We start from the raw sequence: 27345 nt of genomic DNA, 5'->3' as shown, positions 1-27345 counted from the left end.
CTCCCCCCCCCCTCTCTCTCTCTCTCGCTCAGTCACTTTCTCATTGTATTCTTTTCTTACGATCCATCCTTATGTTAAATAACACTTCTAGTTAAATTTAAATATATCTTAAAGATGAAAGCAAAATTGGTTAAACAGTTCTCCCCATATTTCAAAAATCCTAGAAATGCGTTTAAAACGGTATGTAGTAGAGTGTGTCTTAAAAAAAAGAAAAATAATAATAAAGAAAAAATTCAATATTGGTTGTATAGATTTACATCTGGATTCCAGATAAATGCTCCGGCTTTTTGGGTTAATCAGCCAAAAAGAAAAAGTAAACTTTCATTTTAATAAGCGTGGTTTACGTCAGAGAACTTTTGGTTTGGGGAATAGGAACGAAATGTTTTCAGAGACCGCAGCTTTCCTCCACCAAAGGATCGGGATGAACTGAACACGCTGCGGTGTCGGTTTATCCAACTTCTGTTTAATGTTACCAGACATTTTAGGCTTTGTTAACCGTTTCTCAGAATATCTGGCTAGGGTATTTTTCCTGGTCTATGAATGGGACGATTTAGCTCTTATTGCGGTCAAAATATTGACTGTTGTTTAAGAATGCTAGTTAGGAAAAACAAAAATTCCGTATTGACCCAGAGATAAAGACATATAAATAGTCTAAGGTTTTACCTCGGACAATTGCGATGAATGTGTTTCGGTCTTGCAAATCGATTTTGAGAAAAATCACGAAATTGGATCGAGCTGTTATTGTCTAACTTATCTCAAGCCCATGATCGGTGTCATTCCAATTTGCTAAAATCTTTGAATTTTGAAACGTACTTAGTACTTAAAGACAAAACATTGTTTAAGAAAAATTAGTTTTACTTGAAAGAAATTTATTTTATATTATGCTATATTGTTTTGCTAGCTAGCAAGTAGATGTTTTTCTTTTTTTAAGTGAAATGTTCCCATGGTCTTCTTGACCCGGTCGTTTACGTAATATAAATGGTGATATCCTAATCACCCAAATACTTCCTAGTTCACATTTGTACTGCAATCCTGTCCAATCACAATGATCCTGTTCTTGCCGTTCGTTCCCTACAGCCTCACCTTACCATCCTTGAGCTTTGGCTAAAGAAGCGGAGGATAAAAATAAATAAAAATGAATGTCCGTACATTAATTTCACATAACGGTGAACAATCTGTCCTCCTGTATATCTCAACCGTGTTCGTCTACCCACGACAAACTGTGTTCGCTTATAATCTCTATATTAGAGATACATGACGAGTACTCACTAGATGATACAAAATTCTTTTTCAACTCTTATGCAGACGATCCAAATTATTTCTAAAAAACAAAATACTAATCCACAACACATTTCATACACCGACATAGGGTTACTGTATGAAAATATGGGGCTTAGCCAAGGTATCCAACTCCGATCAAATCCAATCCTTCCAGTCCAAAATCTTCCGTTGTTTTTCAAATGCTCCTGTCTATATGCGCAATCGTAACCTTCACCATGACCTCAACATGCCTTATGTTTCCTACTTCATCAAATCAATATATAATAAATTCTCATTCACTGGTCATCCCAATCCCTTAGTAACCCAACTTTCCTCTACCACAATTCCCGATACTTCACACCCGACACAAAACTCAACTCGGTTGATAGCGAATGACTAATGTTATCGGAGTGTCACTACTGAATGATTTCTCCGATTAGGACAGCACAAGTCAATTATTCTCTATAAACATTATATTTGCTTGTTGTCGTTAATTCTACTGTAGTAAATTTCAAATCAAACGAAAAAAGTATTTACCACTTATCATTTTTTGATTATTTAAATCTAGGACGTAAATAGTCAAAAAACGATACTTGACTAATATTTTTTGTTGTTTTATTTTTTATGACATGGCAAAGAAGGTTAAAACAAATTTTAACTAGAGGCAATTTTGATAGTCGTTTTTCGAACCCCAAAATACTCCTGAATACAAATGTTTTGGTAAAATAAAAAAAAAATATCTTTTTTTCTCTCAAAATTGATGTGTTCCAAATAAATAGCTACATACCACCGATATTATCGACACAGTTTAGTTCTTAATTTGAAGTAATGTAGGTTTTTAAATAATTTTCACACACACAAATTTAACTTATTTACTGATGGACAAAATGAACACACACCCTTCAATTTGATTTTATTGACCCCAAATGTGTTCGATTGGGTTCAAATATGTACTTAGAGATGCCACATCAAGTATTCAATAACAATATCATTCAGGTGGTCTTGCGAAACACGTGCTCTATGGGGCCAGGCATTTTCCTGCATTAGAATCTCTGACCGATGTGGGGGGGGGGAGGCAAATGGCACTACATGTTATTCGACTATGTCTTCTAAGTACCTCTGTTAAGTTAGATTGTTCTACCAAGTTCCACGCACAACAACCAATTCGGTGCGGACGTCCAATGAAATGCCCCCTCAGATCATCAATGATCCTCTATCGAATTCCACCTGAGGAACCTACAGTATGCAGCGTATCTTTCTCCTGTGCGTCTCCATATGAAATTGTAGATTTGAGGCCAATTATTTCCTCAACTGTAGGGAGAACCTATCTTTCAATGGCCAACTCACATATTCACGTGCGGAAACAAGGCTCACGAGCCGAGTGCTGGACTTTGAGATTATTTTCATTTACGTACCTGGAGAAAATCGAAACATTTCAAACTTGTTTTATTTCAGATTTCTTATCTAATTGCTCGTAAAGTTGCGGTTTCGTAGGGCCTGATGACGGGCGTATCTATCGTCGTAGACCTAGGTCGTCCTTGTTCTGGCCTTCTAGTTTGATGCCCTGTATCTCTAAAACGCCGAAGAACCAAGAAGAAAGAGTGAGCTGCACTCAACCTACTGGCGACTCTCACTGGGTGTATCCTTCCTCTAGTAATGTTATGACCCTGACACTGTCATTCTCACTAAAATGCCTTACTAGAGACATTGAAAAAGGTTTAAGAATTAAAAGAATATCAAATGCAATAAACGATGGAAAATGATTATAATTCTACCAAAAGAGAACTTAAGGCGAAGAAGAATGAAGGGCACTTTTTGTGCAAATGGGATTACTAGGTACAAAAGGAAATAAAAGATGTAAACAAAGCATTATTTATATATTATGACTACGATATAACTCCTAATTACCTGTAACCAATGTAGAAAGATAATGGATTTAATTTTTAAACTAAATAAATTGAGTGGGGAGTTAAATTTGTCCATCAGTGTATAATATTTATCCGTGTATAGAAGATTAGAAGAAAAAAATATATACATTTTTTGCCAAGGTGGTGGTAAGGATAGCCAGGATACCCTCTAGAGCGATCTCTCGGTCGTTCGCCGCAGGCAATTCGTCTGCGCACCGTGCACGTATGTCCTCTGCCGGCCTCAGGGCACAACACGGATTGACGATTCATCTCACGACATGCGCTGGTGTTCCCGTTGAAACCTCGCCTCACCAAATCGCCTCAGTCGAAAAGTGCGTGCCCGCGTGGTTCCGTCTCGTTTCGTTGTCACCCGGCTTGACAGCTATTTTAAACGGCCGACCAGCCGAAAATTAACACCATGGCGTGAAGTAAGGAAAATTATAAGATTAAAATTGAAAAAAAATATAGATAAAACACACCTTGCACAATTTTTTCTTCATTAAAGGCACAATCGATAATTAATTTTACAATTAAATAAATCTGACGTAATTTTATATATGTGTAGAATATTTATTTTATGTATACATATTTAAGTGCGTTATTTTATATGCTTACTAAATTATTTGTAATAATCTTCTGTTTTGTTGTCTTCAAATTTCAACCCGTTTTTGTATATTTTACTATACCTTATTTTTCTTTACGAATCTACTCCTTTGTAAAAATCCGAAATTATTTTAATACTAACCGACGTTTTCTAATAAGAATTCAACGCGTTTTCTCTAAGCATTTTTTCTTGTACAAATCTTCGTTCGTTATGCAAGACAGTCAATTTGATAGTTACTATTTGATGGTTTTTATAATTTGTTACTACTACATTCTGTATATCTGTATCGTCATCATCCTTATAGCTTCAGCCCATTACTGGGTCCTGGCTACTTAGATGTATAGTTGAATAATAAAAAAACAACTTCTTAAAATTAAACTCTATTATTTAATGCATTCTTTCTTCATAGTTTTTCACATCACGGAAATAAAAGCTCTTTTTTAATGATTTTTAGTTGACAGTAAGTAAGCAACTTATTAATACATTTTCCATTCTTTCTTCTTTATTGTGCATAATTCGTTCTTTTATTTTATATATCTTAGCAATTAAATTTTTTTATTTAATTGTACTTTTAATCTAAGGTCTTAGTTGAGATGAAAAAGCAAGACCTCAGATTAAAAATATACTTAATTTAAAATAATCAATAAGTCAATTATGACTGCTAAATGCATATTTGGATTAGCACATAGTGTTTATTATTATCATCAACATATAAACATATGCACATAAATTACAAAATTTTACGTAATATTTTTTAAACGGTAATGCAGGATGTCAAGAAAATTTCTGAGTATGATAAAAAACTGGATTTGTATATTTTTTAATAAGAAACATAAATTTCCAAAATTAATTTAAATTTTATTTTTTGACATACGTGATCTTTGAGTTTTACTTTTCTGTTACGTATTATCTCACAAGAATCATCACAAGTTAGTACAAAGATACAACTTATTCCTCTGCCTAATTGTTTTATATGTTTTTATTTAAAAAATATCCGGGATAACGCCAATGGAATTTTTTAAAATATAATGTTCTAAGTTTGTAGACTGATACTGATTTTGTCGGAAATATTTACTGAAAGACAAAAATAAACGGCCACTAGTATTTTGTTGTTTACTTCAAACTAAATGTACTTTATATCGTTATAGTTATTACCACAAGCTTATTTCATTGCAAACCAAATTAAACGAGATCAGAAATTCATGGGATTTAATTTTTAAAAAAATATTACAATGGTTTAATTCCTCCCATCCAATTTAGTTATTTTTCTCTCTCTTATTTTCGACGAAAAGTTTATTTAACATTTGGCAAATATTAAAGCAAAAATTTTCACGTCACATCAAATATTTTAAATAATACTTTTAGATCGCCCTGAAATATTGAATTGCCCCAGTCGACTCGGAAAATATCTTCTGTTCCATCAATAAAATAATTCAACTTATAGGTTGGCTTAATTCTTAAAATACACACGCTATCATTTTTGCATTTTATGTATATTTTGGTTAAGTGACTAGTCCTTATTTTTAAAAAGAACTCTTGTAAAATGTTTCTTCTGATTTGTTTTGAAACAGTTTTTTTTAAAGCCCACATACTATGAATGATGTGTTTACAATAAATTGCTTATTTGACGACAGTAATGGAATGACCAGTCCACCCAATTCAGATGTTAACTGTACCCCCATTCATTAAACCATCGGACCATTCATTCATTTACATGGCGTGCACAATATCTGCAATACAATCTATAGGTTGCCGATTTCACTCAAAAATAATATTATACTAAAATCAGCATTAGTTGTTCGTCGAGCGTACAAATGTCAAAAAAAAAAAATTGTATATTCTCTTTACTAACACTTACGATCCCGGTGATTATATATTTATGCGAATCATACCTCCGTGGTACAATGGAACAAATTTTATTCTACACATTTGAAGAATATTGCATACATTTGCATATTTAAAAAAATATTGTTTACCTAAAGAAAAATAAAAATAAATTAGGTTAACCAAGAATCTTAAAGTATAAAAGCATGCTGCCAAGAGCCTAAAGTTTAATTACGATTTCATTTATTTTTTTGGAACAAAGATGTATACAAACGGACAGAATAGACTTCTCTTCAAATAATTGGCATCTTATTTGAGGCCCAAACTCCTACAAGTAAGCTTCAATCACATGTGTTGAATTTAAATAGTCTTTTTTGACGTACACATCGTTTTTTTATAGCGATAATAAACACTGTAGTATTGCATAAAACTAACTTTAAAATTCTTCTATCTTTTTTCGGTTCAAAATTTATTTGTACTAGACCAAGAAGAAAATAATATTTACCTAGGTTACCTACTTACTAAGGGTCAGGTGATGTCTCTCACATTCCTTCTGCGTATTTAAATAATTATAGTAGAAATTGTATCGTACATTGGAAGGTTTTTAGTACATTAGTGCGTATATTTATCTCATATAAATTTGGGCACTTATAACTGAATTTTTATCATGTCCTACGGAGACAGAAGAAGGAATCGAAGACTTATTGTGAACAAATGCCCTTAACTATCCTTTAATAATCATCCTGACAGTTAACTACTGTGGAAGAGAGGGTTAAGCTCTCAAAGTCCTTCACTGATCAGAGCTCGTTAAGCCTACTACTAGGTTGCATGTAAAAAGAAATTGTTTCCTTTTGAAAGCCGCCAGCTTCAAGAAATTACTACACTGATCAAAGATAAAGTCTCTCTGACAAAGATAAAAAGCAGAAAGGCGTTAATGTCTGAATTATTATATGGAATAACAATCGGAAACATATTCGTGTACAAATGATTGTTTGATTTTTTACAATAATTCTTTTTTCACAGCCCTGATGATCTCTTTCTACCTTAGGCTACTCTTTGGTTTTTGGAAATCGTCGGAGGGCGTGTTAGAGAAAGTTAGGAACGCAGTCTAGTATACGTTTAAAATCTTTCGCTCAATAAAAATTGTCCGAATTAATAAAAACACAATAAACAGCTTGTTACAATAACATGGCAGCTGAGAAGTAAATACGGAAAGGCTCGTAGTTAATAACGACAGTCGACCTCCGAAGCCAAACGGAAACTGTATAAATACAAATTTACAAGATAAAACATATTTACTCAGAAAAAATATTATTCAAAAAGAAAGAAATAAACATATACAATAAATTGAATACAAAAAAATTAATGAATTTCAAATCAATACACGAGAAAAGTCCTTGATTTCAATTAAATAATTATTCTCTGAGATAAAATCTCCACCAGAAAGATGCAGAAAGAACAAGAGGAAAGACAACTAAAATATTTAAATCGTTAATCTATTTTCATGAATATACTTTTGAAGATATTACGATCCGTTTATCTTGTGACGATAATATGCCTATCCCATAAAAAAAAGATATATGTTTGCGAACGATGATCCAAATTTGCTTTCTACGGCCGTATTATCGACAAAATCGTAAAAACTAATCGGTTTCATTAGTTTAAGAACTGTTAATAATCAATCAATAATGAACAGGCGATGCAATATTTCTAAACGTCTTATTGCCATTACGATCATCACTGATCTTATATCTCACAGACCAGTGTTCGAAAATCAATGTTGACTCGTAATGATGTAAATTCCCCTAATTGATCGGTATCTGCTAATAGTTCTATTTAACTAATTAATTTGACAGAACTACGTACGAACACAGTATGAACGTCATGAATTATCTAATAGGCGTGAAAACAGAAATGTGCCGATCAACACAATTGGTAACATATTTTACCAATTATTATTATACAATTTCTACTTATTTAATCTGGCCATAGTGCCGAAAAAATAAAATATTTTACGTACTTCCAACATGAGAAAAACCAAAGTTAATTTAAATATTAATTACGAATTTAAATCAAAAACATAATTGTGTTAAACAATTATGTCCAAATGTTTGTCTCTTATATGTCTGCCTGACTTTCCCACTTGTGCATATGTCATACTCTTCCTAATTTTTAAAATTTCTTCACGCTACACTTTATTTCCTTTTTCCTTTCTTCCTTTCTTGCTGAATTGCTGAAAAAAAACCAACTCTCATTCTTTCTACCATCTACATACATCGCAGTCTCTTTAACCCTCTATGCCTTTTTTTTAAATATTTTTTCTGTGAGTTAACATGTCATTTCTCTCGCCCTCTATAGTTTTCTTTAATAAAATACATAAAATGTACAAAATATTAATGAATGTAAACATATATAGTTTAAATTTAAAAATATCTAAAATTTAAAATAAAAGGGAAATCAAATCTCTCTCTCTCTCTCTCTCTCTCTCTCTCTCTCTCTCTCTCTCTCGCTCTGTCTCTGTCTCTGTCTCTCTCTCTGTCTCTCTCTCTGTCTCTCTCTCTCGCTCTCGCTCTGTCTCTCTCTCTCTCTCTCTCTCTCTCTCTCTCTCTCTCTCTCCGTGTCTCAACTGGTCTTGAAACAGTGAACATGTTTTTGTAGTGGAGGGTTCGCCCAAAACGCACACCGCAACAAATGTGACGTTTGCCCTTAAATATTTTCATATCATGTGTTGTGACCTTAATGAAGAGCTATTCCATACTATACAAAAAGAAAATAAACCGTGGAAATGCAACGTTTATCTGCAAAATTGCCCTACAACGGATGAAATTCAAGCGGGAGGTAATATAACAGCACTGATAAGAGAGATCTCCTTGATGTGTAAGGAAATGGAGGAAATGCGTAAGGAATTTACTTCTTCTATGAATGCGTATTCCGATATTATTACTCAGAATTCATCTGCTCTTGAAGCAAATTCTAAACAATTAATGAACTCAAAGCATTGTTAGATGACATTAAACAAGAAGTGAATGTAATTAAACAAAAAACATGTACAACTTGAAGGTAAACTTAATTATATCGAGCAAGGACAACTAACAAACAATTTGGAAATACATGGAGTTCCGTTCTTAAGAGGAGAAAATACTATAAGCCCAATCCTAACTCTAGGTCGGAGTTGGTTAATTCGGTTCGGCTTACCTGGTATAATTGTTGTTAGTCTGGTTAGAAATATTGATAAAGATACTATTCTGGCACGAACAAAGCAAAAAATATTGGAAGGCAAGAAAAGCATATCAATCCGTGACATAGGATATATGGTAGGAGAAACAAAGGACATCTACATAAATAATCAGTTGACCTATTATAATAGAAAACTACTCAGAGATGGCAAACAAATAACAAAGACAAAAATTACAAATATGTATGGTTTAATAAAAATAACAGGTTATTTCTAAAGAAAGATGATCATAGTGAAGTTGAGTTTTCATCAATTCAACCCTAGATTTTGACAAATGTCAGAATTTCTATTTTGTTTAATTTTAATTTTATATCAACATGATGCTCAGAAAATTTGATAAGATTAATTGTGGGAGACTTCAATGCTGATTTAAGTTCTAAACTGAGTTCTGGAAGTTTGTCAATGAAAACAATATTACCACCAAAAACCAAGAAAATTTTGATCCGGTTGTAAATTTGGATGATTTAGATGATTACTTTTGTTCACGTGGAAAGGAAAACTTAACTTAGGTAACACACTTAAAAAATACCGTAGAATGTTATAATAATTTATCAAAATACAACAAGGTAGAAGAAGAATTCCATTTTGCAACAATTACCCCAGACTTAGTTAGTACAATGATTAAGAAAATAAAATCCAAATCAGTAGGTCCAGATCATATTTCATTTGTCATGCTAAAAATTATAAATCCAATTTGTATGTGAAGTTCTCAGTCACACTGATAATTATTTATTGCAAGTTAGATTAGATCCGGAAAATTGGAAAAGGTCATTTGTTATTCCACTAGTGAAAAAATCAACGCAAAAAGATTGTGCCTCTAACAGACCCATAAATATTATCTGTACGTTAAAATCCTAGACAAAATAGTGTTTTTACAACTTAATCAATATCTTGAATCTAAAAATATAATTTATCCCTATCAATCTGGTTATAGATCAGTACATAGCACGGAAACTGCTTTAATTATGACGTCTGATGAAATAAGAACAGCATAGGTAACAGTAAAATGACCATCATGACTTTAGTTGACTTTAGTCATGCTTTTAACAGTAGAAATCACAAAACCTTAATAGCAATCTTGAAATCAATAAATTTATCTGATAATGTAATTAACTGGTTATTTAACAAACAGAAGTCGGATGATAAAAACACAGGGTGGCAAAGTTTCAGAAGGAAAATTCATTAATCACGGGTATCCACACTGGTCTACTTTGTCAGCGTTGTTGTTCTCGCTGTATTATATCAAACTTTGTAACGTTGAGTTATATGCAGATGATCTAAATGCTTAAATCGATGCAAAAGTTGATAATATTAACGAACAAATAGAAAGAAAAATGCTGATCTTGTAAGATTGAAAGACTGGAGTAATAACCATAAGTTAGTGTTCAACCCAACTAAATGCAAAACAATAATTATTGGTCATAATAAATTATTAGAAATATTGAACCTTGATGATGTAAATAAAATTAAAATTGATAACATCTTTTTAATATATGAAGAAAATGTAAAATGTATGGGTTTAACGCTTACCAAGAATCTATCATGGGATATACAGGTGTTAAAAATTAAAAATCATATCTACTCGACCTTACATAGATTTAACAAATTGCTTAGTTTTGCAAAATACAATTTAAATATCAAAAAAACAACTTTTTTCAATTCTAATATTTCCACACATAACTTATGGTGTAGGAGCAATGTGTGTCTTAAATCGTACTCAAATCAAAAAATTGCAAGTAGGGTTAAACATGAACCTGAAATATGACAGTATATATAACAAGTTTTCGCAACTCAAATTTCTCAAAATTAAAAATTTAATTTATTACAATCTATCATGTAAAATTTTTAAAATTTTAAAAGTTCAAAAACCAAAATATCTTATGTGAAATTTAATTACATGTCTCAGATTTATGATAGAGATGCTAGGTTTACAAACTACCGTTTGCGTGTCGTTAAGCGCTAAACCAAAATTTTTAATAGGTCATTCTCAGTAAAAGGTGCAATAACATTTTCGAGAATCCCTACACACATAAAACGATGTAAAAATATCAAAGATTTCCAGAAACTTCTTGAACATCAACTCTTATCTAGTTATGATTGATGTCTTAAATTTAATTTCTTTTGTTGTTTTGTCTTGTTTTAGTTTTTTATATTACTATTTAGTGAGTAAAGTTTTATTTGTAGATTTATATTGGTGATTTATAATTCGTTATTTGTACTGCATTGTATTGAAATGTATTTTTGTTCACTTATTTTATTTTATTAGTAATTGGCTTTTTAACTGCTCAATTATTATGTAAATTAGGATATTTATTTCAATAAGCAATTTTAAGTAAATGTTCAATGTAAAACGAATAGATGTAAAATATTGGCCACAAAAATAAGGTTATTCGATGTATTTAATGTTTAATCAATTAAAAGTAGGTTAAACTTAGAAACCATTGTATTTCACATTAGATATAAGAATGGTTCTTGAGACCAAATCTTGTTTGATTGATAAATAAAGCGTTAATCAATATCATCATCATCAATCTCTTTTTCTATCTGTCTCACTCTTTTTCTTTTCTCACTCTCTCTGTTTTCATCTACCTTTCTATATCTCTCTACTATCTATCTATTTCTATCTCTCCACCTCTTTCTCTCTCACCCCTCTCTTGTCTCTCTCGTAAACGAAATAATTTATCTTGTAAGTTCATTAAAGCAATGAAATTTAGTCAGTCTCTCTTTCTTCAACCCTATCTTACACACATCGATGTCCTAACATAATTTCTTCTTCATTTTCATTTTTAATATTGTTTCTAATATTAATAGTGTTACTTTTTCAATTAGATATTGGAATATTTTTACCTCGTTATCTCCCTCAGCGGTGACATTACGAATCAATTTGATTTAAGCACATTTTCTTAAGGTTTTATTTAGTGCTATCTCTATTTCTTAAGAAAACACGCATGTTCCGAAATCAGGGAATAATAAGTAACTTCCAGCAGCAATGTGGGGAAGAATAATGATAAAATTACCTAATCAAAGTGGAAACGTACCCCTACGGGAAAGGTAAACTACACGGACAAAAACATTCTCTCGAAATCGACAATTTTTAGGAATTATATCATAAATTATTGCAGTTCCAATTTCCCACAACACAAATACCATCACACTTTGACCGCTCCTCACAAATCCAACAAATTATTATGCAAAACGTATTGTAAAGAGGTTTGACTACCCTTCGTCCGCGACACCCAACCTGTACCTGGACGTTAAGCCCTTATGTAAGTCAGGAATTACTTTTCCTTTAAAAAAAAGTTCACCCATAAATACTACTATATGTACGCATTAATATTAATGAATGAAGTTCCGAACTCTAGGTTAATACTTGCCAAAGCACGGTTGGGCCTTCCTTTTTTGTCATAATTTCCCGTAAACATAAAGAAAAAAGAATGAGTGGATGGATTGAGTTTATCGCTAATGTAGCTTTCCTTTCTTATATCTGACCGTTATTGTTTTCTGTACGTCAATTGTCTTAACAATACGTTACATATACATGGTAATTTTACTAGCAATATACTATGTACGTTAATAGGAATTTAAGCAAATCATTAAGAAATAAGCGAGTAGTAAAAAATCATATATCACTTCGTTCTAAGCTGAAAAAGGGGACAATAACTTGTAAACCTTCAACCTTAACTCGATTTAAACTACCATCTCAAACCACAACATTTCAAATCTAACAACAAAATATGGCAATGGTTAAAGTAAAATAAAATAAACAAAGAAAATGTATAGGAGCTTTAGTTAAATAAATTAGAAAAACGGAAGTGGGAGAAGCAGAGAGAGAGAGAGAGAGAGAGAGAGAGAGAGAGAGAGAGAGTGAGAGAGTGAGAGGGGGGGGAGTGAGAGGGAGAGAGGGAGAGAGAGAGAGAAGGTGAGAGAAGGGTGAGAAGGAGAGGAAGAGAGAGAGAGAGAGAGTAGAAACTTAAAACGATTAATATGTGAATTCAGTTTTCATCTATCGTTTAGCATATATCTCCTTGAAAACGAGAAAAAAATTTGCGGATGTCTGTTTTTCTCACTGAAATATTTACATTTCATTAGGGTCTGTTTCCAGAATTTTGTTAGTAACATCCGATGCTACTGACTCATGTAAACCTCATTGCTTACTGCAACTTATTGCCGACGCAGCATGGAAGAAGCTAACGGCCATCACAATAAAAAATTTCTTCTGAGCTTATATTTTCTTAAGGAGGATAAATCGACCGCGGAACCGGAAAATAAAATACAAGCCCCCATCGATCGTTATGCCTTCTCCTGACACAAAATAAGGAAAATCCAGCCACTTTTCAGACTTCAAACTACGACGAAATTTTAACTGAAACAGACGACGTGGATGGTGAAGAAGACGTTTTAGTATCAGTCGAAAAGAAGCCAAGAAATTGACCAATCGCATACGTCATTTATTGCGTATCTAAACGTGGATGAAAACGTGTTCTAAGAAATTCACACTATTAAATTATCAATAGACAGCACATGTTTGAATAATTACAATTAATTAAGGTTTTTAGTTGAGATAAAATTAAGATTAATTGGTCAAGCGGACCACGAAATTAGTGAATTTAATGATTGAAAATGAAGTATACTTCAGTAAAGCTCTCCGTGGCCATTTCATTTGTCGTCAAGAATCTAATCGGATTACACGACATTTGAAAAATGGCAAAGTGGAGGGAAAATTCAAAAGGTGGGGTTGAGATGGGAAGTTAGTGTTCGAGTGGATCGAGGTCACGATAGCTCAAGTGGTAGAGCAGCGGCGTATCTAGCCGAAGATCATGGGTTCGAATCCCGCTCGTGCCATTGACTTTTTTATCTCAACTAAAAACCTTAATTAATTGTAATATATTAATTGGTCAAGCGGACCACGAAATTAGTGAATTTAATGTTTGAATAATTTTTTATAGCAAATAAAAATTGATCCAGAAATAGTATACATGTACATAAAAAAATAAAAACTTTTCTTACATACATATATACAATAAAATAAAAAATTAAAACTTTCGATTAACGTAATTGCATTTTTCCCCCCAATGCATCATAGGCTTGATATAGTGTCGGTATATCGTACTTATCCTTCGACATCTTAAAGATACAATATATAGAGATTAACTGTATTTACTTAAATATACAGTGTATCGGAATTTTTGAAACTTGTGTGCTTTCAAATCCATATTCTGAAGTAGACACTGTTTTCCATCACATTGTTGGTGTTAACTTTATCCCCTGATAACATTGAATTGTTATCATAGTTGGACACGTTCTGTATATTATCTCTATAGATAAAATAATTTTTCTTAAAGTAAAAAATTTAAACTAGGTTTATATAATCAATTTATCCTTTCTATAAACAAATATGGTTATCATTGCAATGATAAACGTGAAATGCATGTAGATAAACTATTGCCAGTTGTTTAGACGTTTAAGGGTTTTATACAGTTCCTGTTTATATTTGAAATCTTGGTTTCACATTTGCATCCAATTATAGACCAAATTATTATCTGATGTTTTTATGAGGGGAACTCGTATGGGGAGAGAACATAGCGTTGCTGTTTTTCACTGCTGTTTGTAAAATAAAAATCGTAATTACATCACAATAAATGTTTCAAACATCAACTTAATCACTTGATTGTTTTAAAAGTGTTTGAAATTTTTGAATTCAACTATTGGGTTGTCCGGAAAATAATGCAGGATTTTGGTATTAAACAAAAAAAAAGAAACTAGTTACTTTAAAGCAATGTTCTTTAATCAAAATNATTCTCGCTTTGACATTATAAGGATGACTGAATTATTTCCAAGTAGCGGAATGCTACAGAGGTAAACAAACAATATCATTTGGAAGAGGATTAATAAGTGTTGACGTTCATACAAATGAGTAATCCTGTAAACGTAAACAGAATATTTTATATAGATTTTTTTTAATGAAAACTTAAAATCCTGCATTATTTTCCGGACAACCCGATATTAATCGGATTGCATCTCAATGCACCAAAGGCTCGATTTAAACTTGGTTAAGATTTATTCGGCCAAGTGCGAGTTAAACAGTAGTTACTGCTAGAATGTACAGTTCGAGAATAACAAAGCTTTTTGTAAATGCTTGAAGCAAGCAATCTCGGAAAAATAAAGTAGAATTCCCCCGGTAATGAAACATTTTTCAATTATTGGGTAAGCGCCTAGGCTGCGTCCCCTCGTTTTTCAAAGTATTCTCTTAAAACATGCTATTATTCAATTGTTCTAAAACAAAATTACTCCATTATAATTGAGTTTTTACTTTGAAATTATTATGCAGATAATACTACTAGTAAGAAATTCAATTGGTGTTGCTGGTTAAATCTTTATAGAAATCTGTATTGTGTAGTAGGAGATTTGCGGGTTTAATTACTTTTCCTTTGGATCAATTAATAAGAAAGTTTCGGTACATTAACAGTTTAAGAAAAAGCCTGATTCGTAGTGTTCTGAGCTAATAAAAGTATTATTTATTCGTATGAAGGGTGCCGTTGAAGGGTGTGTTTGAAACTTGTAGCTATATACTATATTTTTATATGTATTTCATTTAAATTAAATAAATTATGCTTCATAAAAACAGCTCTAGCAAAGCCAACCGTTTGCGTTTGGTAATCTTGCAGTAATGGAAAGCGATTTGCATCTCAGCTTCCCCTACTTAATAAGTCCTGTTGTCATTATTCTTTTAGGACAGGATGGAATTTTCTGATATGAAGAGAAAAACCTCATGGCTGTAAACCTATGTTAATTTGATTGAAGCATTTAATCGCTATCGTTACGAAATTTCTATATATGAAGAACGAATAGAAGTGGTGGAAGATAATAACATTTAAGAAATAAATTCAACTAAGATTCAGATCAATATTTTTCAAATAATATTTAATAATAATTTACAAATAAAATTCATGTTGGTAACACTTCAATACCAACATGTTAATTTATTCTGTTCTGAATTGGTGGTCATATATTGCAAATTTTGCCACATGTTTCCAGCGAGGGAAACCGGAAACATATATAATTTTCTTCGAAAAAAGTATAAAAAATATTTGTTTTGTATATATTGTTATCCTTTCGTCCTTTTAGTGACGCTGTTATTGCATAAGTGCGATGTACAAGGATAAAAGCATTATTATCAGATCAAATCGAACATACCATCTGTGATCGGCTCAATCAAGTATGTTTACGCCGACGTTGGCTTCATTATTTCGCATGACCAGGTATCTCGTAAATGTATAAATAATCATTTATATTATATAAATTATATGATCAGGACCCAAGTAATCCCAAAGTAAAATTGTTGATTTGGAAAGGAACGCATGCAGAAGGAATGTTTATTTGTTTTAATGTAAACGATTCATTATTGCTAATTTAGATTATTAAGTATTGGTTAATTTTTGTTATGTTAGTCCAGATCTGGTTTACGGTTTACGGTAATAGCTAGTTAAAGAAACGAAGTACCATTTTAATTTTACACTGTTTATTAATAATAAATCCCCCCATTGTTAAATTGGATTCACATTTTTATTTTTTCGATTTCCCTCCCCATTAATCTCCTTTTTTTCTGGTTTGGCTTGATTATTTTGCATGACCAGGTCTCGTAAATATATAAATAATCATTTAAGCAGAGGAAACTCGAATGTGACTAGGACAAGGTATGGTTGCTGCTCAGGACCCGCTGTGTGAACCTGGTGTTTTTTCATCTTAGCCTAATCCTATTTTATTTTTTTATAAAATTTGATATGAATAAATAATAAATTTTATTTATTTTTATCAAATTTGTTTACAACGTAAACAAGAATATACTTTTAGTTAAAAGATTTCCTCATTACTCCTCTCCTGGAGAACTCTGGAGGCATAAAATGGGGTGGCGGCCAAAAGGTCCGGGACTTGGTCGGTTCACGTGTCCTGCAGAAACCTCTTGCACTTGTTCACAAACCCCAAGATTTTGTACCATTTTATCTCGGGGAGTGATTTGGTGATGTCCTCTCCTTCACAGATTTCAAATCTAGACCTAGCATACCTATCACACTCTGCGAGGTAGTGCCTTGCCGTTTCTTCTTTTATTTCGCAGAAGCGGCAAAAGGGATCTGGTAGGATACCCATTACGAAGAGGTGTCTTCTCAGTGGGCAGTGGCCCGTCAGAGTACCTATCAGCCTCCTATTTCCCTTCCTTGAGATAGAGAATAGCCATTTCGATTCTGCTGGTTTGGTCGCGTCAAACTACTTTGGTTGCCTGTGTCCGGGGGATAAATTCCACTCCCTAAGAAATTGTTTCATGCCCCAGTTATTGATACTCTCTTTCGCTGTGCTCATAGAGTGAGGTAATAACGGTTGTGGCCCGACAAACGCAGTTTTAGAACCTTCTTTGGCCAGACCATCCGCCTTTTCATTGCCATGGTGTCCTTTATGCGCTGGTATCCAAATTAAGGGTTCCCTTGTTCTCAAACCGGGAACAGATCTTATTGATGAGATCTAAGGATTCCTCCACCTGTTTTGAGGTTGACAAATCTTTTTGTAATGACCTAAGTCTAGCCTGACTGTCAGAAAAAATTCTAATACCTTTTCCCTTAATTTTATTTTCCATCAGTGTTCTACAACACACATTGATGGCCCAGATTTCCGCCTGAAAAACGGAGGTGTTATTGCCAAGAGGGGAGGAGATGCTGATTCCTAATTTTGGTATGTAGATTCCTGCACCTCCCTCTTCCTTTGATAAGTGATCCATCTGTGTAGCAGTTTATGTTACGGTGGTCATCATCTAGACTGTAATTATAATCACAAGGGGTGACTACCTGAAAGTGCTTTTTCCCCGAAGGGGTTTTAATCTTTTTATCACTAACGCTTAATAATTTAATTTTGGGTGTAACAATTTCACTAGTTTTCTTTCTCTATTTTTTTCATTTTATATCCTTTGATTTTTAAATAACCATTGATTATCAAATAACTTCATTTGTGGTGAAATACTACAAACCACCAAAAACAGAGCAAAACGGACATTCAATATCGTATTTCTTATGTAAATTCGTTGTACTTACCTAGAATTATTATTTTTCTTTTGAATGTGTTGCATCCCGGAATAACCAGTTTACAGAAATAGTTATTGAAATATGAATGAACTACGGAATCAAATGTTAAAACTGATAACAGTTTAATTAATAGCATAATAAAACAATTTATGTTATCCAAGGAATTTAATCAAGCAAGAGTCCACTTCCTTAAATTTCAACAAGATAATTTTGAATATCTTCTTTCTAATGATTTGTGCAGGATCTTCAAATTACTTTGTGAAGTCCTGTACCTCAACTTCCCAGATTGCTCGGAAAAGATATCACTTTATAAATTTTTCGCAGAGTTTTAACAAAATGGGATCTCCTATGGTCTGAATGAAATACAGATTCTATTTTTACTGCCAAGCTTTCGACCTATTTGAAGGCCATAGTCAAAGCCTATGTCAATTATCCATTATGAATACGTATTTGAACAGTTAATTCGACAATCATGATTAATAACTATAATTTTTTGATGGTGTCCATCATGATTTTGAACGCCATAATAAGATGGTTGAAAAAGATAATTTATTTCCTACCCATCATCTTAATAACTACCTGGTGGTCGTCATCTCTTTGCATTAAAACAGAATAAATTAAAATACTGTACGAATGGTGGCATTTAGTATAAACTTTACGACAATCAGTTTTCTTAGGCGGGCTCCTCGAATTGTTGAAGAGCGAAGGGATGTAAATTGACAAGCAACAGCCGGCCCAATGTTTACTTTCCCCCTGCTCAATATCGGGGACACACCCTTCTCAACAACCCCAAACTCTTTTCTATTTCTGTAAAAGGGGAACCGCCCTCCTTCGGAAAACGTTAATTTATAAAATTTGAAACATTTCCGGTTCAGGCGTGCTGGTATTGAAACTATCAGGCTCTAGAGGCTTTACATTAGAAAAACGTATATAACCTACAGAGCCTAGTAACTATAAACAGTAAAAAAAGAATAGTATGCTTTGATTTATAAATTATGAAATCGTATTAGTAACAAACCTGCAAAAAAATTACTATTAGTTATTTAGTTATATCATTATCTTGATTATAGTCAATAGGTGTCGTACAAATTCTTTGTATGCCAGTGATTTATCCATTAAGGTGATATACAAGGAAGTTTCGGACCTCCCAAGCTTTATTATTTAAACATTTAACATGCAAAGAAAAAAAAATTAGTAAATTCCACTACTAAATAGGTAAGAATTAAATCTAAAAGTAGATTTAAAGCGAGGGAAGAAAAGAAGGAAAATAATAAGAAAGGCAACCAAGAGCATAGAACTAAACGTGCTTTTTAAATGTATTAAAAATATAATTATTTGGAGATCGTGAGATGCCGTCTGGTGTGACATAGGTTTTAGGACATTTACTTTATCGTGCTAACGTTTCGATCTTTTTTGAGATCGTCTTCAGGGCCTGGGATTTATAAACATTGTTTAAATATTACAAAACATGTAGGATGTGAAAAAAATGAATTTATACAATCCTAGAAATTTTAGATTCAATCAAAGTATTTGTACTCACTCAAAGCGTTTGTTTTTCGTGTAGATGTGTCATTCTTGGGTGTCGTGTTGAGAGTGCCAGTGAGATATTGATCTTTTTTGTTTATATACGTTGGATGTTGAAGGCGTGGGGAAGGAAGTCAGGACAGAAAGACATTTTTATATGAGGAGTCGGCTTCTTTGAGGTCACCTCAAATTTATTTTATTTTGAAACCGATTTTATAACTTTTAAAAAACCTAAAGAATTTTTATAATCGACAAAATATTTAAAATGAAATTTAAAAAGATTTCTTTCTGCAGGTGGCCATGTTCCTCATTCCAGAATTATTTTTCGTGATAGGGTTGCCCATTCGATAGGATTTTAATACATTTTGCAATGATAGATTACATGTCTCCACGTCTGCTCACCTTCAGACAGTCAGAATGATGATCCTAAAGTTTGTCAAATATGTCCGGTTTTTTCCATCTCCAGTTAAAGCCAAAGTCGTGTTATAACAATGGATCCTGTCAATTGTCATTCTTTCTTTTAAGTCCCGGATGTATGCTTTAGTTATTCTTCCGTGGTTCATTTCTGTCCAGATGCTTTGCCCCTGTTCGATGCTACTCTTCTTTAGTACATATTTTATGTGTGTAATTGGGTTTTTTATAAACGTGACGGATATTGTTTCATCTTTTGCAGCAATTTTCGCTAGTTTATCTTCTTTTTCATTGCCGTTATTCCCATTTGTGCCTTCACCCATTGAAGTGTAAATCTACGCTATCGCTCGGCCCTCAGGGTTCTCAAACACGCCCTGATTTCTTCAGACATTGGGTTATGGCGTCAATGATCTTTTATCATTTGTAATGAAAACTGACTATCGGTGTTAAACCTTGCTGATCTTACGTTTTTGTTCAAAACTGTCAACCATAGAATTTTTTGATGGTCTGGTTGTTAGAACTCCATGACTTCAACCTGTTCTGCAATATTTTGGCATCAACCTCTGCAGGGTGAGTCCACCATTCCATAGGTAAGTCCACGTCCTGCTCAAAGTATTGATTGTTGTTAGTCCTAACTTCTTGGTATATTTCAATCATTCCTTTAATTAAATTTTTATTTGAGTAGTTCCAGCCATAACCACTGATGCGTGAACAGAATCTGTGCGATATCCCCTGTGATTCGTAGGGCGATTTTTCTTTCAGTCATTCTCATTTTAAGAATGTTATATTTTTGTCATGGCTTTATTCCAGATAGGCGCAGCATAACTTTAATAGTATTGACAGCATTGCGCCCTTGTAAATCATTTCTAGCCTCCACTACTATTTGCACATTTTGCAAGTACATTTATTATTACGCGGGAGGCTTTTTCACATATCTTATTGAAGTGTTCTGTCCAACTTTGATTTGGACAGCCTTAGTCCTTGTATCGCAGTCGGCGACTGAACTTCATTGCAGAATTCGTTTGATCTGTTGGCTCAATCAAATCGTCCACTGCGTGGATAAAATATTTAATTTTATTAATTCCTTCGTGATTGTCGTGGTGAATCCACACTCTGAAGCTATTTCTGGAGTGGGCCGAGACAAGGATTTCCCATCCCTTATCCCATCACGGTCCAACACTCTTTTCCGTTTCATTCTCTCCCTGTACCCCTCGTTTTGATACTGAGCAGCAGCAGAAAGTGAGTTTATTTTTATTTTCATTCACTATGTTTTTACATTTATCTCCTAGCGTCCACTAAAACCACGCAACAAACTCTTTATCAGTTTGTTAGGACGATTTTTCTATTAGGTACATACTTTCGTTAGCTTTATAATTATATTGAAATTCTGATCTCCCATCGATCACCAGCAGTAAGCAGTCTGCGAATGCATTTAGTTGTACCATTCTGCGGTTATACAAAACTTTCCAATAGCTTTCCACTACGCGATCCCTGGGGTCATTCCTTTTGGAAGCTCGTGATATTAGCATGGTATTCATCCGAAGAAGTGCATATAATACTTTCTTGATACATGAGTTATAAGTTGAATTAAAATAACTGTCCAATTAGTCGAATGCTCCTACTGCATGTAAGGATAAGAGCAATATTTGATTTTTCTTTTTCAATTCTTGTGTCACCCTGTAAGCTCCTCCAACGTTCCTTTTGGGGAGTGAATCGGTATTGAGATCCTGACATTACTCCCTGTTTGCACAGAGAATATTCATTGATTGGTGAATGACATATTGATTCTATTAATCATATTTTTTTCTCGGATCTTCCCAAGCAATGGCAAGAGGCTGATAAATCGATATTTGGATACAATATCTTCATTTTATTTTTTAGCTTAATTAATAGGATCATTGCTGACATTTTCCAGTTTTTTTGCGAATACACCCTGGAAAGACAGTTGTTATACAGCGACGTTAGAGTAAGAAGAAATTCATCCACAAATATTTACACAATAACTATTGTGAAACCGTCTTATCCCGGGTGCCTTGCTCTCCTTAAATTCTGATAAGCTGTTCTTAATTTTCTGGCTCGTAAATAGCTGGTCATTCAAAACGCTTGTTTATTCGGTTGTTTGCTTTATTCCTAGAAATTTTTTTTCTTCGTTCTTTTGTAAATCCTTTGGTACGCATTTTTCCAAAATCACATTTATTGTTTCTTGCATGTTCGCCGTATAGCGATCTCCTTCTTTAAGTTTGGTTAACGTTGTTACAGGATGAACTTTGCCTGTCGCAAGTTTGTAAACTGCTTTCCATGGTTTTGCAGAAGTTGTTGGTTTACAGTAATTTGTCCATGGTTCTCCTTAGCTTCTATCATGCTTGTACTATATATATATATTTTTTTGTCTATATATATTTTTTTTTTTTGGTAATAATGTTCTTTTTTTAGGAATTTCATCGTTCCTACTCTGTCGATATTCTGTTCGTAGGTTTCTTGTATTCCATCTTAGGGTTGTTAGTTGTGGGTTCCACCATGGTACCGAATGTTTTGTAGATATCGAGTTACTGTTATACTTTGGAATTGATTCACTGCATACTTTGGTGATTGCATCTTCAATTTCTTCACAAACCAAATCTGGAGTTTCCTGTTTCATAAATATTTCATGAATATCATGATCCAAATCGTAAGTAGATGATTTTCCATCCCATTCTTGTTTTAAATTTGGCATTACTCTTTTCAGTGTCGTTTTAAATTTTTTCCAATCAGCCTGCTTCGTTTTATATTGATAACCCACGTTGGCCTTAGGAATTTTGTTTTGTTTTGTTTCTCTATTGATTGTAAATGTTATCACCTCGTGAGCAGACAAATATTCTTTTTCAGCACCTCTCCAACGAGTTATTCTTGGAAAAATAGATAAGGAAAATACAACCTAATGGATGCATAACAACAACCTCATGTAAACATTACTACAGTCGTTCACTAGTAATACATAGCAATCTAGCTGCTATAAAATTTTGCTCGTATGTGTGTGGGTGTGTGTGTGTGTTTGTGTGAGAGAGAGAGAGAGTGAGAGTGTGAGAGGCAGGCAAGGAAAGGAGCGTTCGAGGATGCTTGAAAGAGAGAAAAAAGTAGAGTAGGAGAAAGTGAGAGAATTATAATAAATATTATTGAAACATTTTATTCATAAATCTGGCAGTTTGAGGTCATGAGAACGTTTCCTACAATGAACGAGTAGATTGACAATGGGAATGGAATAGATAGAGAGAGGTCCATGGAACTACTAGTATATGTTTTATATATTTTTTTACACGATACAGTACCAACATAAAATTCTCGAAAATGTAATTTATTTTTGTTTATTGATTATATTTTTACATTGTTGGACGCTTGCACAAAAGGAGCATGTTTTATCCGTTATCAATGGAGAACCACGTTAACTGATCTAACCTAATACATTTATAGTGTAACGAAATTCTTAACTTATTCAAATAAATTGATCTTGGCAATCTCAATACTTACGTATTCACGGAAAGTAATTTTCTTCGTTCAATTAAAGGTTTATGTGTGTAATAAGCTTATATTGTAATTTTGTATGCTATTGCATTTATTAAAACTATGAGTTTAATGTTCTGACATGACATTCTCAACGCGGCTAGAAAAATCAGTATTTTAGACTAAAAAAAGAACAAGGAGCCTTTTTATTGACTGAAAATATGATTTTCTTTTAACACAAATCTCATTTTATTATTACTCTTACATTCCTCAAAAACTGTTAGTAAGAAATGAAGACATCAGAAAATAGTGTTAATGTTTAATTTTTATAATTTAACGTTTGAGATAATACATTAAGCAAAATTTAATTTTCATTATTATCTCCGTCAATTACTAATCGATTTGTAACTTAAGAAATCTCAGCCATAAGATAGTTATAAGTTTTATTTTCAATCTATATAAACAATATTTTTACCTAGATCATAAGAATGTAATGTGATGTAAAGAATTTTAATCATTTTTTAAATTTATTGGCACAAGTCTCGAGTCATTGTCTCTCCACTTCAGCATTTTGGTGGCCCGAGTCTTATCCATACTCCCGTCGAATTTAGCTTCAAATGTCTAATTATATTTTTCACTCATATAATTATATTTTCAGTCATGGAGTACTAGATATTCTTCCTCACCATTTATCACGCATGTATACATATACCTGGTCTGATTTCGGTCGATGGGGGTGTTGATAGTCCGATAGTCCACCATCAACACTCTTGTACTACACACAAATATTCACACTTATAAATGCATTCTCATAAAACAGTTCAAACATTATATATTATAAAAGATTATCCGCAATAAATAAAAGATATATATAGAAATCGGAATATGGGACCCAAAGATTCGCTGCGTGCTCGAGACAATTCTTACACATGGAGCAACATTTCTCTGCACACCGGGTACATACGCGGACTTTGGCCCAAAATGAAGTGTCCCTGTATCAAAACCGGGAATGGCCAATTCTAAGTCGGGTTAAGATGATCCTTCTTCTGTGATTTAAATTCTCCAAGGGCAACCTACCAATCGTGATCTGGAGGCGCAAGAGCTTCTCGGACGACCAGTCCACTCACGCTGCCACTTTTCTTTACCATATTCTTTATTACTCGCTTAGCGTCAGCGGGTCATATGCACAAATTATTTTCCCATATGTCATTTAAGAATTATGTCTAAATTAAAATCCCAACTAATTAATCCGTCCAAGTTTAAGAGTTTTTGACATATTTTTCATTAGAAATAACTTACCCTGAAGTCAGCATCTGAATCGGAAGTTCAAGTGACGACTAGGTACATTTGGAACAATTGTTCTCCGACTTTTATAATTGTATGCTACCGTACGTCAAGATGAGTTGATACTTTTTACAAAGTATTTAATCTCTGATGGAACTTCATAGGTGTAATAGCTGACATTAAGAATAGCTGTAAAATTACAGTGAAATAAGAAATAATTGTAAATCAGTTGCACAGAAAAACTAGACGACACGAACAGAATTAATTGTTGATTCTACGCATCAGTTCAAGCACGATCCTGACAGTATAATTATACTTACATAAAAGGCGTGTAATGTTCACTGTGTAGAATCAGCACTGATTTTTACAATAAAGTGCCAATCCTTTAAAGTGTTGCCGAGAAATTGTCGTTCAGAACACGTTCATTTTCCGTGCCGCGCTTATGGCCGTCGTCACAAGCCTTTCTCGAACGAGAATTTTTTTAAAATAAATGAAAAAAAGAAAAGTTTGACGTTGTTTGACCCAACAAGAGGCAAGAATTGTATTGGTTTTGTAAGAAATATAAAATGTTACCTGTGTACATCTATTGGAATCTCTTTTACTACTTTCAAAATTGTTTCTACTTAATTTTAAATGAATTCTTATGTTCTTGGTCAAGTAAGGCTTCCTGTTTGGTATTTCATCTAGTTTCTTTTTGTGCCAATGTTTTGTAAAACTAATTCAGCATTCCTCACCCCCTAATTAGACCTAACTTATATTTATGTTTGTATATCGTAAGTAATATTTATTTCCAGACATAAAATTGGTTTTATATCGAATTTTCAACCCCTAATTAGCCCTAACTTATATTTATATTTGTATATCGTTAGTAATATTTATTTGCAGACGTAAAATTGACTTTTATATCGAATATTCAACCGTTTAATCCTATCTTTGCGCTTTGGGAAATTATAGTAAAATTCTTTCGTCATGAAAATCTAAGTTTCGGCAAAATGGACTCCTTACATAAAATGTTTCTGAACAAGTTTTTTCTCATAAAAAAGCTTTGTATGTAAAAAAAACAAAGCTTGCTGGGGTCAGATATGTTATCCTTACGCCATCTGTAAACGCCACCACCCTCTTGATAATACTCACGGCCAATCTGCTGACAAAATGCATTGTGGATATTGAAATAGGGTTAGAATTTTTTTATTTTCATTCTAAACGTAACAGAAAGTAGTTACAATTAACAACAATGAGGGTGGAAACGACAATAGTAAAGTTATGGAAAAATTATATCGGACAGTGTTTAATTAGCAAGCGACTACCAGGTGTAATGCTTGTTTGTAAGCATTCAAAAGACTTTTTAATTAGTATGGCCGAAAGTTTTTCCTATAGCTCAGGTACATGTTATTTCCCGAATAACGAGATTCCTCGTAAAATATTTGGGACATGCTGTTTTGAACAGTTCTCGCTGGAATGTTTTGTATTGTAGTAAAACTTGGGATATACGAATTTTAAGAAGACAAACTTAGGGCCGATGGGGACACCTAGAGTATTAATCAATAGTATGAGAATTCTAAACCAAAATCCTTGCATACATTCCCTTACTTGGATTTTTTGAGGTACAAAAAAATAGAACTCCTTATGCGGCAAATAAATTATAGGCCATGGCAATTTTATTATTACGCAATAACGTATTCTACCTCTAGCAACCCTACGGCCATTTTAGCTTACTATAAAGATACAAAATCGTGAAATACTTCATACTTGAGAGCAAATCGAGAAAAATAGAGCAAAATGTACAAAAGTAGTTTAATTTTCTGATTGTCCGTTGATTTTTCCAAAATCAGTTACCTTTCAAGAGGAAAGGAGAATTTTAAAATTTAGGTCGTCTAGATTTCTGACCCTTCTGTGCCCTTTGCAGAAAGCTGAATCCCCTTTAGTCAACCGTAGGTGCGGGTAGAAGGCCTGGGGATTGTCTCCCGTGCCAAAACTAACGGTTATTGAAAGTTTTTCAAGTTTACTTTGGGTTAGCATTTCTTTCTTACGGTCGCAGATGTTTTACAGTTCTGTATTCGAGTAATCACTCTCTACATCCGCTTATCTAATAACACCTATGAGGGTTTTGCACCACTCCGTTTCGCATGTTTAATTACTAACCCACCTTTTATTAAATTATAAAATAAAACCTGATAAACCATAATAATTATAACAGTAACTGCTTTAGTTTACTGATACTTATAAATAGTTGATTATTATTAATTTGTACTGCAAAATAATAGGATTTTACGATATATACGTCTATTTACAATATCCGAAAAGTCGAACAAGATATCAATGATTGATTACTGATTTATATAATCTCTAATCTACACACGCATGTACATACATACAGTTGAACCTATCACTTTTCTCAGACCACAAGTTGCAGTCAGCTATTGTAGATAGGTAGATAATAATTTCAGTAGTTTTACTATATATGTTTGTGCCGGGGGGGGGGGTCAACAGGGTCTAATGAATAACAATTTAGAACAAATCTACGCACATTTATCAGGATTTTTTGCGCTTGTACATAACTTGATTTTATTTATTTTTAATTGCCAGACTCAGAAGCTGAACAGTTATGAGTACAAAAACATACAAAACAATAAAGAATATAAAAATTTAATATGGAACAAAATGAAGTAGTCGAGAATTGATAAAATAAAAAACGACAATAGAGAAAAACAGGAAGGAAACAAATTAAATCATACATAAAAAACAGGGCTC

The 27345-nt window shown here is 33.1% G+C and overlaps 1 protein-coding gene across 1 annotated transcript in view; it reads left to right on the top strand.

Annotated features, from left to right (window-relative positions):
- The first annotated feature begins 3481 nt into the window (after nt 1-3481).
- The window catches only part of LOC106671982 (gamma-1-syntrophin), a 98362-nt gene continuing 74498 nt past the window's right edge, over nt 3482-27345 (top strand). The window contains exon 1 of the mRNA XM_014403015.2: nt 3482-3595. The gene's annotated coding sequence lies outside the window, so the exon portion shown is untranslated. The remainder of the gene's footprint in view (nt 3596-27345) is intronic.

This window comes from Cimex lectularius, unplaced genomic scaffold, assembly GCF_000648675.2.
Source record: "Cimex lectularius strain Harlan isolate CLEC.00 unplaced genomic scaffold, Clec_2.1 scaffold32, whole genome shotgun sequence".
Classification (NCBI taxonomy): domain Eukaryota; kingdom Metazoa; phylum Arthropoda; class Insecta; order Hemiptera; family Cimicidae; genus Cimex; species Cimex lectularius.
Note: the sequence above shows the minus strand (reverse complement) of the source record. Positions and strands in the feature narration are given on the sequence as shown.